Source organism: Sciurus vulgaris (genome assembly GCF_902686455.1).
Source record: "Sciurus vulgaris genome assembly, chromosome: 8".
NCBI lineage: Eukaryota > Metazoa > Chordata > Mammalia > Rodentia > Sciuridae > Sciurus > Sciurus vulgaris.
In genome coordinates this window covers 15,644,679-15,660,120 of record NC_136468.1, presented here as the reverse complement: position 1 = coordinate 15,660,120, position 15,442 = coordinate 15,644,679, and the positions used below count along the sequence as shown (strand labels likewise).

At 51.5% G+C, this 15,442-nt stretch overlaps 1 protein-coding gene across 2 annotated transcripts in view; it reads left to right on the top strand.

Moving 5' to 3' along the window:
• Positions 1–15,442, top strand: part of TBXAS1 (thromboxane A synthase 1) — a 159,789-nt gene that overhangs the window by 116,935 nt on the left and 27,412 nt on the right. The gene's annotated exons all lie outside the window — the stretch shown is intronic.

Genomic DNA, 15,442 nt, shown 5'->3' with positions numbered 1-15,442 from the left:
TCCTTGAACATTCCCTATAGGAAGAATGTAATTAAACTCCACTGGCCTCCCCCTGCTGGGACCAAACGGGGGCAGAGCTGTAGGGAGCATGCGACAGACACCCTGCAAACGGAGTTCTTGGTATGAGGATGAGAAGAGGGACAGCCCCCCCACGGCTGTCAGCTGGAATGGCTGGAAAGCCACCCGGACTCTTTTTGCAATGGACCCCTCTCTGAGACATTGTAATTAGCAATTTGGGACAGGAAAGAGGACAAAGTCCTTACCTCTTAGCTCTAGGCAAGAACTTCAACTTGAAGAATAATTAGTTCAAGTGGCTGACAAACGGGGAGGGGAGGTTCCTTACATAGAAACCCTTTTAATGAATGTCAGAGAGCTAGGGATCCTGCCCACCCCCCGCCTTAAGTCACTGCATTTGGGATCCTGCTCCTTAAAGGAGGTGCTCACCCCATGGGGGCTGTGTTGTGTCTGCCTGAGACTCTCAGCTGGTGTCAGATCAGAGGCTTGTGCTGAGAGATGGGGTCCCAACCACGCTCCACCAAACCTAAACTTGACCACAGAGCAGGCCACCTGAGCAGGAGGGAGCCCCGAGACACATGCTGGCCACGGCCTGACCGACACCAAGCTGTCACTCACAGGTAGTACGTCATGGGTCACTGGCATAATCTCTTTGTTCCTTAGTTCTCCTGTCTTTAAAATGGTAATAGTAACATAATGGAGCTCAAGAGGTTGTTGACGAGATAAAGTGAGTTAACACGCATACAGGGTTTGGAACAGGACTGACGTCACCCCGGGTTAGGCCTATCACCCCCTCTCTGTACCTCAGTTTCCTTATCGGTAAGAGGAAGGGATTGGACTAACTCTGCTGTCGAGGATGCTGATGGACTGGTTCTGTGGCAGACCCTGAGCCAAGAACTTTACTTGGCTTGCTCCTTGCAGGAACTTTATGAAGTAGTTCCGATCACCAAGCCCACTTCACTATTGGGAAAAGAGATCTGCAGGGGAACAGAACCAAGAGGGGAGAAAGAGAGGTTTTTTCTGAGGATTGAGCTTATGTGATTGTGGGGCAGGAGGCACTTTGGAAACTCAGGCAGGAGTTAATGCGATACTCTTGAGACAGAATTTCTCCTCCTGCTGGAAACCTCAGCTTTCACTCTTAAGGCCCTCAACTGATTGGATGAGGCCCACCACATTCTCAAGGGTAATCTCCTTTACTTAAAATCAACTGAATGTAAATGGTAACTATATTGGCAGAACGCCGCCACAGCGACACAGAGGTTCATGTTTGATTAAATAACTGGATACGTAGGTTGATACGAAGACTCAGCGCGGCAGGGACCTAGGGAAGATAAATAACTTGAGAAGATGAGGGATGCACCAGGAAGGGGCCAGGCTTGGCTTGGCACAGACCTCGCCACCACAGTACTGAGTGCATTCTTCTCATCACATCTCTGGTGTGCAAGGATTCCGTGCTTCTGAGTCGCTCCCGTCAACCCGCTGGCAATAGTGGCTCCTCGGTTCTGAGTGGGGCGTCAGGGCCGCTTCCTGTGGAGCTTGGAAACATGTTCACCTCACACTCCTGCAGTACCAGGGAGATGCCAACTGCATGCCCGCCCGCCTCAGGGCCCGCTGCTCCTGCTCAGTCGCCCGCTAGGACCATCTCGTCCTGTCCCCTCGTTCCTGCCCCAGGGATAGGTGTTCTGGAAGGGCAGGGCTTTGTCGCGGCCTTGTCCTCCTTCCACAGCATCTTCAGCCTCCAGTCTCTGAGCTTATGAATTCTTCCACGTGGTGCAGAATGAATGGCACACAGGCAGCTTCTCCCCTGGAGGAGCAGAGCTTTCTCCCTAGAAGCTTCCAGGTCTCTGATTGCTTAGTCCACAGGGTAAAGACATTCTTGAAATGGAGACTTCATTCATAAATGGTCTGGTCTCATTCGTCGTAGAAGGTCCTCTGGCCACCCCGGGCTTTCTCCTTGGGTTCTACCCATTGGTCCTCATAAAAGGTTCTCTGGCCACCCTGGGCTTTCTCCTTGGGTTCTATGTGCTGGTCCTCGTAGAAGGTCCTCTGACCACCCCAGGCTTTCTCCTTGGATTCTCCCGCTGGACTTCCTAAGAAGGTTCTTTGGCCACCCCTGGCTTTCTCCTTGGGTTCTACGTGCTGGACCTCGTAGAAGGTTCTCTGACCACCCTGGGCTTTCTCCATGGGTTCTACCCAGTGGACCTTTTCCCTAGCTGCACTTCTTGTAGTCGGTTTTCACTCTGTTCATTGTTAAAGGACATTCAACAAGCACCTGGAACATCTGTCTTACAGTCCCCTGGCCATCCAGACCCCCCTCTGCCCACTGCTGGGCTACCTCTGCAGAGCAATGGCACGGGTCCTGGGGTCTATAGGATGCTGTCACCAGCCAGCCTGCCCTTGCCTGCCACCAGATGCCATTTTCATCTATCTCAGAGGCCTGGGACATGGCTGGCTGGGGAGGACCAGCCTGGCATCTTGAGACTGCAGGTGCCCCCCATCTTTCCTCCCAGAAGGAAACAAGACCTCTGACCCTTGCTACGTCCCCTGATTCTCCTACTGCAGCAAGCAAGGCCTGGTTTGCACGAAGCTTCGACACGGGATTATGGGGCAGACCCCAGGCTGTCCCTAGACACAGTCTGATTTCAGATAAGAAGAGGTGCTGTGACAGTTCCAGATCCTCTCTATACCTTCCTGTTGTGTCACCAGCTGAGCCAAGGACTCACCTGCACATCAAGGCCTAAGAGCAGCCAGGTATTTCCACATACATCCTAAGAACTTAAAAAATAACGATGCTTGGGGCTGGGACTGTAGCTCAAAAGTGCAAGGCACTGGGTTCGATCCTCAGCACCACATAAAGATATTGTGTCCATCTACAACTAAAAATAAATAAATAAAATAAACAGCAATGCTTGGGTTCTACCCCTGGAGATTTCTGAGGTGGTAGGTCTGAGCTGTGGCCTGGGCTTCTCAAAGGCCCCTGGGGACTCTAGGGCACAACCCAGGTGAAGACACGTTGCCATCATGCCATGAGGAATCAATGCCAACTTTAGTAGTGACCTGCGTTACTAACGACAGGACTGAACTTATAAATGCTCAGCTGGAACTGCTGCTTTTTAGAAAAGTCCCCCTTGGGTTATTGGGAAGTAGTAGCCTTTCTGTGCTTGTGCTGTGGCCACGTCCAGCCTGTCCAGAGTGCCAAGAGCCCAAATCCCTGGCAAGACCCACAAGATGGCTCTCTGGCAGCAGTCAATACGCCTGTTTGAAAGCATCTCATAGATTCACCAACCTCACCTGGGAGGTCCTCTGGCCCATGCCCAACTCTAGGACTGTGAGGGGCGATTTCTCCATCCTACCAAAAAGGCCACTGAAGCCCGAGGACATCCTGCCACAGGCCCACCCCTTGACTCAGAATTAAGATGAGGTGTCTCCGGCTGTAGGGTGATGGGGTGGGCAGTATTTCTCTCTCTCTCTCTGTCCTCCTCTCACCTTTCTTTGAAAATCTCATTTGAGTATTCCCTAGTCTGGCTGCAAATTAGAGATTTGTAGACCTGAAAGATGCTAATGACAGTGATTGCCACCCCCATAATAGTAAACATTTATGGGGCACCATAATTATTCATAATCAACTTTACGTGTTAAATAAATCTGCCCTCACTCTACAGAACTAGGTCCCACTAACCAAGACTCCTGGATAAATTGAAGTCTTCTGGAAGCATCTACCATAATGTGTGCACCATTTGGTGGTTTTGTTTCTGGACTTCATTCATTGTGGAATCTCAATATCGGGGGGGACTGTCCATCTTTCCAGTTCTCTCTGTGTCCTGTAGCCAACTGTAGTCCTCTAGTCCTGGTATGGAAATACCTTGTTTCCAACCTGTTTTTTATCAAGGAGTGACCTTTTGGGATCAAGTATTGAATATTAAATAATATTGATGATAATGATGATGGGGGGCTGGGAGCGTATCTCAGTGGTAGAGTGTGAGACCCTGATGGGGGTGGTGACAATGACAATAGCAAGAATTACCAGATGATGAACACCTGCTCTGTGCTTGGAGCTGGGCCAGACTGTTCCAGCCAATTCTATTTTTTCCCCCACTTTACAGATTAAAATGAAATTGAGACTCAGAGAGTAACTAGGCCAACTTTGAGGCAAAGCACGAATCCGAACCCAGATCTACTAGTGCAAGATCTTGGGAATGACCACCAGCTTGGTGGTAGACTGCTCTGTGAAGGTGAGTGATTGTCCAAAGTGGATAGTGCGTGGATCTTTGGCTTTAGGCAACTAAAAAATCCTAGGGAGTCAAAGTGCATCCATCTTTCCATAAAAAATCAACTTACTTCAATAACCAACAAACAGATCAAACATAAAAATACACAGCAAAGAAAAAACCCTAAGCCAAGAAGCACATTGTTTCTTTTTGCTTAATATTTGACCAATTTACATTCTCCTTGTCTGCCCTTGGGTGCCTGAAAATTCTATCGTTGCTTCTAGGTAACATTGGTTTTTTTCCTATGTAAAATCTACCATTTCAGGAATTCCTCTATTCTTCCTGCCCCTGAAGTGTGAGACAGTTTCTTCCCTCAGGAATAATTCATATGTCAAACCTGTCATTTATCACTGTATCTAGTAGCATTTTTTTCCCCGTCCCTCAAAATTTACTTAAAGTCCACTTAATAAGGTCTGTGGGTGTTCTTCTCAGGCTCTCTGAGATTTCTGGTGTTACAGGCTATAATTTAGCAAAACAAATCCTTCCCATGGCTGGCACCTAAACAGTATCCTGTTACATTTCCTTACCTTTCTTTTCCAAAGTTAAGATCTATAACTGCAGAAAGGATGAAAACATCACCTGTGCCTCCAAATCTTTTCTCCATATCAAATGCCAAGGGCTTTGGAGATGAGGGGCAGATTTTCATCTGAGTTCATCCATTTGCATATGAACTAGCTGAAGTGGGCTGTGGTCCGTGGGTCCACTTGAAAATACACTTCTAGAAACCAGCACCTCCCCGTGGTCCGCGTCCAGGCAGCAGCCTGTGTCTCCGTGACTGGAAGAACTAGTGACCTAGAAGCAGCAGCTCCCCTTCGGCACTTATCTTCCTCAGTCATTTCAGAGAGTTTAGAAGGAGTTTCCACCCCAGGGCGTCCTTCCCCTTGCCCTCCTCCTGCTGCCCCCCTCTTCTCTACTTCTTCTCAGACAGGACCCTTCTGCTTGCTGGCCCCTAGACACCCCAACTGTAGACACCAGGAATGCAGGGCCTCTTTGTCCCCACATCCAGACACACCCAGTCAGTTCTCAATATTGGTTGAATAACGGAACGCTGAACTTAGAGAAACTTAGAGGTCATGTGATGGAATGCCTTCATCTGTAGATGAGGAAACTGGGGCCACGGATGTTGGGAGAGGCCCGTATCACACTGGGTGGGTGTGGTTCCCGGCTCCCAGGCCCATGCTCATTTTTCTGTGTATCTGAGGAACCCAGCATCCTCCTAGTAAGGCGCTGGGTGAAGCCAGTGGTGCCCTTTCCTGGCCCATCCACCTTGGTAGCAGGGTGGGTCTGCACTTGCAAGGGGCACCCATAGTGCGACCCCTGAGTGCCCCAGGGGGACTGCTCCCTCAGCAGCTCTATTTCCTGTTTCACGGAAGTTTCCCGACACCTGCGTAGGCCTCCCCTGCCTTCTTCCAGAGCATCTGCCCACAGCCTGTTTTCCAAGCCTGACCTGGCTTTCTTCAAAGATTCCTAGAGGCCATCTGGCTTTCTTTCTTTCTCAAGCCTCTGCTCCCTGCCAGTTTGGGGCTGTCATGTGCCCTTAGCAAGCTTTTACCCCTCCCTTCCAGGACAGACGTGGGCATTTCTTCCCATAAAAAGTACTCAATTTTTAAAAAAATATATAAAAGCTAGAACAAAGATACTGGGTGTGTACCAGGAAGCTTCAGGAGGATGACAGCCGTCAGTGAGATCAAGCAAACCTTCCTAAGGCTAGCTGGTGGCGCGTGCTTATGAATGCTCTGAATTTTAAATTAGCCAACTGGTGGACATCGCTGTGCATTGAGAGGGAAACAGCAGAGAGAGCTTTTTGCCCTGTGTGTGTGATCCCAAGAAACAGGATGGCACAGAGATTAAACATGGACTCATTTTCCCGCTTGCGTGTCCACGATGCCTACCTGCACGCAGTCCGGGGCTTCCTGGCAGGAGGTGCCCATCTCCCAGGAAAGGCAGGGCCGCTCTCTGCTGTTATTCCACGCCAAGCTGCATTTCTCCTGAAAGGCATTAAAATGGAGGGAGGGCAATCACTGGCCACCCCCGGGGATTGTTCTCGAGGATTTTAAACAGACCGTAGGTAATTCAGCGAGTCACTCACGCAGGGCCTGGTGCGGGGTGTCCCGGGCTGCAGCATTCAGACGGAGCCAAAGGTGATGAGCGGCTGCCGAAATGCTGAGCAAAACTCTTATCAGAAGATGTCATTTTTTTTCTAAATGTCATATATACAATTTTTATTGGAGCGTGATGACAGAGAGTGAATAACTTAACATAAATTTGCATAATACAATACAGCTGTTAATTTATGAACATATTAAAACACAAAGTTTTGTAGTTTGAGGCATTTAAAAGTCTTAATCTTCTGAAACTTTCCCTCCCGTTCCCCATTTATTACTTACCTAGGGTTGCCAGATAAAATATAGGCATCTGGTTAAATTTGAATTTCGGATAAACAAGGGCTAATTTTTTAGTATATTTCGTGCAATATTTGGGATATATTAAAAGAAATTTAGTCATCGCCTATCCGAAATTCACATTTAACAGGGCTTACGTTTCTGTTTAATGGATCCAGTGACTCCACGCTTAACGTTCCTGACCCTTTTCTGTCCGGGGACTGTTGTGCAGGAACTTGTAACTCCTGGGACACCCACAGAGTCAAGGGGATCAGACTGCAGAGGTGCTGGAGCAGAGGAGGAGACTGAGGCAGGGGGCACCCCTGGGCTTTCCTGGCAGCCCCGGGCTTATGACAGCTTTGCCTTTCAAACTTTTCTGATGACAATTCCATCATGAGAAATATAATTAACCATCCAATCTGGTACCGCAGAGCTGTGTAACTGAAACAAGAGTTCTGTGAAAGGGCGTGCAGCCCCTGGCTGCTTCTCTTCTGTCCCATCTTTTCTATTGCGGGTCTTGACCCTCTGAATTGGATTCATGGACCTCCTAAAGGACTGCAGCCCCCATTTTGAAAAACACTGGGTTAGAGCGTCACAATTCCAGAAAGTGAATGAGAATTTTTTTAAATCCACTTTACAAAGGAGGAAATGTGTCAGGTCAGTTAAGAGACTTTCCAAGTCCATTTTTACTCACTTCTGGCCAAATGAAGAATAAAACGTAGGCCCCCCAACTCCCGAGCCTGAGTTTTTGGTTTCACTACCCTTTCTAGAACCCCCTCTCCTGTTTTAAGACGCAGCCCAGGTCCACTTTCGTCTTATTCCACACCATCTCATGACTAGTGTACCCTTTTCTTAGCACCTCGTTTTCTTCTCAGATCTCCAAGCTTCATATCATTCCTGATCTCAACCAACTGCACTGTTGCTTTTGGCATCCACCAGACTTAGAGCAACATGTAAACTCAGTCATGTGGTTCTTACCCTTTGATCTTTAGCATCTTACTGCTACAATCTTATCGCACTCTTTCCAAGCTCAGGAGATCTTAGCGGTGAAACCTCCATGTGCTCTACCTGGAATCAGCACAGTGGGTAACATAAGAAAAACATAATAACTATTATTTGCTACCATTTATCCTCCCTACTCTATGAAGTAGGCAGGGTATCTATTAAGCCATTTCCTTTTAGAGTTGAGTTAAACAGAAGCTCAGAAAAGTTAAGTATTTCTCCCTGGGTCACACAGCAAATCCAGAATCCCAGTCTTCTTGCTCCAACACTTAAGCTCTGTCATCAGGACTCAGGCCGCCAAGCTGAGGTGACAGCAAACAAGCACCCTGGAAGGGAAAAAAAAAAAAAAACAGCAAAGCAGGAGACATTCATGTATGTTGCATTTTTCTCACGTACTCAAGTCTAGACTTTCAAACCACTTAGAGAACTCCAGAATGTGCCACCTTGGTGACCGTCCTCAGGGTCTCTCTATGGGTTACCCACCTCACACACTCTTCATTCCAAATTCCTTGTCTGGAGAGCACCTTTGTCCATTCCTCCTTCTGTGACTGTCCCATGGGTCATCTTGGTTTGCGGAATCCAAACCCAGGGTTCCTTCCAATATTTGTATTAGCTCACTGGTCATTCCCATGGGAGACCCTTTGGTTTGGTACCTCTTGGCCCAGCAGCTACTGCATGCACTGCCAGCAGACCCCGCAGGGCTGGGCACGGAGAAGCCAGGAACAGCCCGTGTGCTCACAGCAGGATTCACTCACAGCAAGACTCACTCACAGCTTGTCCCGAGTTCCACGGCCCTGGCTCCAGTTTTATTTCGCCACCCTGCGTGGGGTGAGTGGATGGCAAAGAGCATAGGCTCCAAGGTCCAATCCCTTACTGAAAGCTGGGCAGGACCCCTGGCAGTACAGATCCTCGCTGAGCCTCAGGGCCCCGCCTGCTGAAAGCGGGTAATAATGGCATCTGCCCATTCGGTCCAGGGCTGATGACCAGGGCCGACAGATGTGAAGTGCTTGGGCAGGAAGCAGCACCAACGTAGCTTGTTTTGCCTCTCTTGTCAGATCTCCCAAACCTCCTGTCATTCCCACTGTACAGCCTCTCCATAACTTGCCTGCCCCCAAGCCTCTGTCCCCCAGGGCCTCCATGTCCCACACGCTTGGTGACCAGGGTGCCTTTCCTGCCACTCCAGGCTGTGCCCTCCTTTTCCCTGAGAACTTTTTCTAGCCCTCTTACTCCTCCAGCCAAACTCACATTTTTTTCACAACCCGTTTTCACAGAAATCTGACAAAATAATGATCAAACGGCCAGATCTGAGAAACCAGAGGTTTCCAGAGCTCATTAGTGGATCCCAGCAACCACGGCCCAGTGTCCTTTCCCAGGTCTCTGCTGGAGCTCGCCCAGCCATCACACGGGCAATGAGGGGCCAGCGCCTCTTCAGGGAACCTGCGTTACACATGGCTGGCCGACCAAGGCCCTTCCATTCGCCCACTTCCTCGTGGCGCCCCTGTGGCTTCAGACTCCTCTCAGAAGTTGAAGTCTACCCTTTGGCGTCTGCAACTTGTCTCCATATGGCAAGGTTTCTATCTCCTACCTGCCCCTGTCTCCCACTAGCTGACTGTCCATGCCCCGTGGGAGGGTGCCATATCCAGAACAGCAGATCCCTGTGGGATGACGGTGTGGGGTGGGGCTTGGCACCGCGTCTGATGTTCATTTGCAAAGACCAGGGCGACCCTATCAATAATTCAGTATAGAATTATCATCCCTGAAGTTACCTAAATTTATCTCAATTATTGTGACCCTGCACAGCCTGATAAATTTTTAATACCCTGGATTAAAAAGGTATGTCCCTTTCTTTGGCCCCCCAAATTAACTCCTTCAAGTATTCTGGGGTTTGGCGAACAATTTTTCATTTTTCCCCCCCCCATATCTTTTCTTCAAAATCCTTAGTGCTTGTGACTTCACATTCATTGATTGGAAAGTCCCCTGTAGATGCCCCGTCAAGCATCCCAGTACCCAGTACAGTATTTGGTGCGCTGAGGCTGCGGGGTGGACTGCCATTATGGATGATCATCCACTCACTTCCCACTGTGAGCTGGACAACTGGGGGTCCTGGCCTGAGGTGTCAGTTGAGCCACCTTCCAGGAGCCTGGTCCCAGCACATCCTCACAACAGGGCGCAGTCTCCAGGTGTGGTGTGAGACACAATGTGAGCATTTGGTGAGCATCTTCTGAGAGATAAAATCAAAGAGGTGATCACACCCACGAGAAGTGGTCCATCCAGGCAGGCTGGTCCGAGCGGAGGAACCCACGGATGGATATGGGGAACCACGCAGGCCTTTAATCGCAGAAGTAGTGAGTTCCCGTTGAGTTATTCCCCGCAGGCATTGATCCGAGTGCTGTCAGAGAACCATGCTTTGCTACTGGCACAACTTTATGCAGCAGGACTGCTATTTTTCTGGGTGTGAAGCTGAAGCTGTCCGGGTTGGCTACGGCCACACAACTGGTCAGTGATGACACAAACGTGGGCCATCTGAGTGCAGTGTGCTTCTAACTCCCGAGCAGGGCTGGCTCCTGAGGTGGGAGTGTGAAGGAGCATGCAGGAAGCAGCCCTGGATGGACTCCCCGGCTCAGTAAGAGCTTGGCTTGGTAAAACACAGAAGCTGTGGGCTTAGGAGCTTAAAGATGCAGCTGTGGACCAACACTCAGCCGGGGTCTCTAGTGGCCCCTTCTCTACCTTGGCTGCACTCTGGCCTCACTGTGGGGAGCTTAATGCCTTGCGGAGTATGTTGTGTGGTCTGGAGGGTGGCCTGGGCGTCCGGGTATTCACAAACTCCCTGATGACTCCAGAGGCCCATTTGAGGTTGGGAATCACTGGGATCTGACACAAGAGGAAGCTGCTCTTTCCTCCTGCTGAGCTCAGGGGCTGGGCAACCCAGAGCTGGAACCTCATTTCTATTCTCTAGGAGGCCGGAATTTCAAATCCACACACACTGAAGGAGAGGCCAGGGCGGGCCAGGCTGAGCAAGCGCGTACCAGCTGAGACCGACTGAGAGTTCCCATGCCCTCGGCCCAAGGCCGCCTGGCGTTTTGGTTTGACTGCATTTCAGTCTTTTCAACTTGCCTGCACCTAATTCTGATAGGAATGCCCAGGAATAAAGTACACGTCCAGCCTCACCCCGAGTTCCTGGCTCCGTTGGCCATAAAACCTAAAATAGTCACCTCATTAGAAAACACATGTTTGGTTACGACAGATTTCTTCCACTAAGACTACTCAGCAGAAAGAAAAGTAATTCCCTGGGATGTTAAGAGCTTTCTGAAATTAGTTCCAGACATTTTTGCCTTCAATCTGTAGGATCCCTGCCCTAGTTTTAATTTATTTTAAAAAAAAATACATTGAGATGCTAAGTGATCTGGGGGTCCTGAAGATCAGAGGAGGTTGACTGAGTCACCCTTATCTTGGCCTGGGAGACTTTGGGGGTCACAGGCACATCCCAGACCCTAGAGGGGAGTGATATCGCCATGGGGGGGATGGTGTTTTCCCTTAGGTGGGTTACCTGTTTAACAAAATTCAACTCCCAAACTAGAAATCCAACCCTGCCTGCCGTTAGCATACTCTCTTGGGAAAGAATTCTCTTTTCTTAACTAATTGAGAAAAAAAAAAAAAAAAAAAATTGCAGCATGCTATGGGTGGGGCCAAAGTGGCAGATGTCAAAATAATCATACAGGGAGCTATCAGACCCACAGGGTCCTCCTGTTCCAGCAGCGTACCAGGGGACAGGGTCAGAAAGAGGCAGCCCGCAAGCTGAGCATAGCCACAGAAATTTTGATTTGCTTTTTAAAGTTGAAATTAATTGCCCAAATATATAAAGCAGGCGAATTCTACAAAAATCTAGATTCTAGCTTTTCTTGAAAACAAGGGAAGCCCAGGCCACCCTGAGCCACCCCACAGCAGCCATCAGCCCAGCACACGCCTCCACCCCACGTCAAAGCCAGGCACGGTGGCCCCTCCCCATCGCACTCTGGCTGCTCCGCCCCTCAACGCCCAAGGCCACGGTGCCCGCCCGGCTCCACGGGCCTGGAGTTGGCATCGCCATCTGAATCGGCAGCCCTGGCTCTTTGCCCAGCCCCAGGCTCCTTGTTTCTGCATCCCGACTCCCGGGACAGCTCCTTAGTGCCGCTCCTCTCCTCCTCCTTCCAACCTTTCCAGACCGCAGAGCCGTCCCCTCCGCTTGCCTCAGCTGCCTGAACCCTACAAAGCTTCTTTGGACTCTCAGCCTGGGCCACGCTGGCCTGTAGGACACGTGTGGTGCCTCCTTGGTCATGATTCACAGGCCTTTGGCCCTGGTGCTACCACACACCTGCCGTGAACTCCAGACTTCAGCGCATGGACCTGAGGGTCAGGCCAGAAGGAAGAAGGCTCAGTGGACGAAACTTAACTGGCATTCCATGTGGCAGGAGCAGGATGTCCTTGGTCAAGGGCATGTGTGGCAGGCCCTACACAAACATCCTGCCCATCTGGTTGGCCGTGGAGAGAGGTGGGTTTGCCCAGGCAGGGAGACCACCAAAGCCAAGTCAGCAAGAGAGCACTCAGGGATCTCAAGGAAGGAGACAGCACGTTCCAGGGTGAAGGACACTAGAGGACACTGGTGTCCTGCTCCTGCTCTCCTTTAGGCCCATTTCCTCTGGCCCTGCTTTTAGCAGGATGAAGATATCTGTGTGCCCCACTATCTTCAGTCAACTTTCTGGGTCCTCAAGAGTGACCCTGTTGGACCCAGGGGTCTCTGGGCTACTGTTCTTCATCTGAGAAGACAGTGCCAGCTGGGGTCAGAGAAAGGGGTAAGAAGATTGGACTGGGGAGCCCCCACTCCCAAACTAGGCTGCAGTAAAGAGCGTAGTCACCATTTGTGTGGGCCCAGTGCCAGTGAGCTCCACAGGTACCCAGAGAGCTGAAGGCCATGGCCAAGGAAGATGAAAAGGTTGAAATTCTTCATAGATAGTCACACCATGAGCAAGGGCTGCAGAATTCCCAAGTGACTTCCTGTCCCTACCCTGTGCCCACTTGGGATGAGACTAGCCCTCACAGGCCAGAGCAGCCAGTGACATACTCTCTGCCAGGTGCAGAGGGGGACCCTCCTGGATGGGCTGAGCAGGGGCCCCACAGCATCCCTCCCCTGCCCTAGCTCACAGTCCCACCTTCTCCTAGTCACCCCAGGAAATGCTCTGGGTCCCATCACGACCCATTTCGTATGCCTAGATTGTTCCCTCAGCCTCCTGCAGGCTGTGCTCACACAAGTCAGAGTGCCGAGCACAGCCTGCGGTCCTGCCAGCCGGGGAGAATCCTGCTCCTTCCTGTGCCTCATTCTTGTCACTGTCACAGGTTCTGGAATCAGCAGACTCTGGTTTTTATTCACTCCACAACCTGAGCCCTCTGAGCCAGACTCCGCCCTCTCCTGCCTATCCATCATACACATGAACTTGCCTCTAAGCCTAAGTTTTCTCATCTGTAAAATAAACCTCGATGAAAAGACACTGGTCAAACTCACCTGTGCCTGAGCCGCAGGACATGGTCAGCAGGGCTGAGCCTGGTGGCTCACCATCCTTGGTGCCACTCCTGCCCCACCCCCAGGCTAGGCTTCTCTCTGGCCCCACCTCACACCCACATCTGGCTGCCGCAGAGCCAGCTGGCTCTGAGGGGAGATCCTGAAAGCACCTGCCAGAACAGCCCAGCTGGCAGCCAGGGGCGCGGCCAGGGGCACAGGAGTGTGCTTGAACCAGCACAACACTCTTCCTTATGCACTTGCACATGGGTCTGTCCAGCGGCCGAGTCTCCTGGTGAAGATGGATGCATCAAGGGTGGACAGTTGGAGGTGTTCATTGTCACTTGGCCATAGAGTGGCCAATCTCCCGAACCCACTTCCTGTCTGGTGGCACGTCACCTTGGTGTCTTCCAGGGAGCCCAGTCTTCTTATGCCCACTGGGAGGTCATCCCCTTACTGTAGTTCCGACCCTTGGGACCCTTGTCCTGGACCCTGCAGGGCTGGCTCAGCCATGCCCACTCCATCAGGGCTGCTCTGGCGGCTTCTCTGCACCTGTGCACACACCCGCCTCCATGTGCTCCCTCCCTTCCCTAATCACCACCCCACCTGGACTCCAGGGTCTGCAGCTGTGGACTTGACCTCTACTCCTGGCGGTGGAGATTATGACCCTGCAAGAATCCCTCCAATCCAGTTCCCCCGGTCCCCCCAGGCCTCCCTGGGGTGGCCACCACCTCTGACACCTGAAGGGACCCCAATCTCCCCACTTCCAGGCTAAGTCCCTTTGAGAAGCCCCACCACTGTGGGGTGAGGCGGGACTGCAGACCCCAGGACCAAAGAAACAGGGTTCCTTAGATCGGTGGCCAAAGCAAATCGCCATCACTAGGAGGAGCCGCTGCCACAGGCTCCGGCTGGGACACGGCTGGAGCAAGGCAGAAACAGCAGAGCGGGCGCTCCAGCAAAGTGGCAATGAGCGGTGCAGTGGCCATGGACCGCGTTTCAATGTTGTTCCAAAACCTTGTTTAAGTGCTTTCGTCGTTTCTGTGTGAAAGAACACAAAAGCTTTTTGAAAATTGCTTCAGCATCATCTCTGGGATGTCCTTCCGATCCCCTCTGGTCCCCACCCTGGGCTGGTCCTGGTCCCAGTGGTGCCCCCACGACGGCCTTCATGTTGCCACAGTGCCCACACTTGCTCCACCCACCAGGATGTCCCCTGGGCTCCTCCCTCCCAGGGGCCCTGCCTTGCCCTTCACCTCCCCTCCAGGTCCCTAGAACGCTACCAGGCACCAGGCAACACGCCCCAGTAGAACAAGCGCCAGGGCTTTGGCAGAGGCCGTTAATCAACGTCGAGGGAGGGGATCCTTGTAGGACGATAAAGTTCTTATGAGGAAAAACAGCGTTGGTTTCTCAGAGAAACCAATCAATAAATAAAAGGCGTAAAGACACAGGAACTAAACAGAATCCTTCCTGGGGGGAGCGAAGGCTCGCTCTCTTGGGTGTTGTCCCAGAAGAACAGTCCAACGGCAAAGATAAGAAAACACAAACTAAAGTAGAGCCCAGAGCTGGGACAGGGCTGAAGCCCTGGAGAGCCGGGCGGTCCTGTCCACTGGACGGGCGCCTGCCGGGGCGGGCAGGCCAGCACCTGGCAGATGGGAGGGCTTCAGCAGGGTCACTCAGCGCCTGGCCCAGGCACAGAAAGAGGGAAGACTCCATGCCATGGGGAATAGGGTATGGCTCTCACTTTCAGGGGATCCTCGATGAGGCCCTGAGACCCCGAGAACCCTCTCCCACACCTGCAAGGGTGATGTCAGGGCACACATGGGAAGGACACGGATGCACAGAGCAGCCTGCATCTCCGCCACCATGTCCTCCACGCCTGCCCTGGTAACCTGGTATGAGGGGGAGGATCTGCTGGGCCCCTCTTGAGGGGCAATTCCCCCTAACCCACAACTGAACCTGCCACCAGCAGGCCACAGGGGGCCCTCAGCATTGCAGCGACCGAGCCATCATGCAAACTCCAGGTCTGTGGAAAGTAAGAAACCAGCTCTCAAGGCTCTGAGGCATGTGCTGTCTGTGATTTACCAAGTCCCCTTCCACCCCTAAATTTAATCTTTAAAAACCCTTTCCTCCCCAAGAGCCTCATTCTGACTCACCCACTTGCCCTCAGCTCTGAGGAGAGGGAGGCCCACTGTTTTAGTCAGCTTTTTCACTGCTGTGACTAAAAGACTCAAGCAGCACAATTGTAGAGG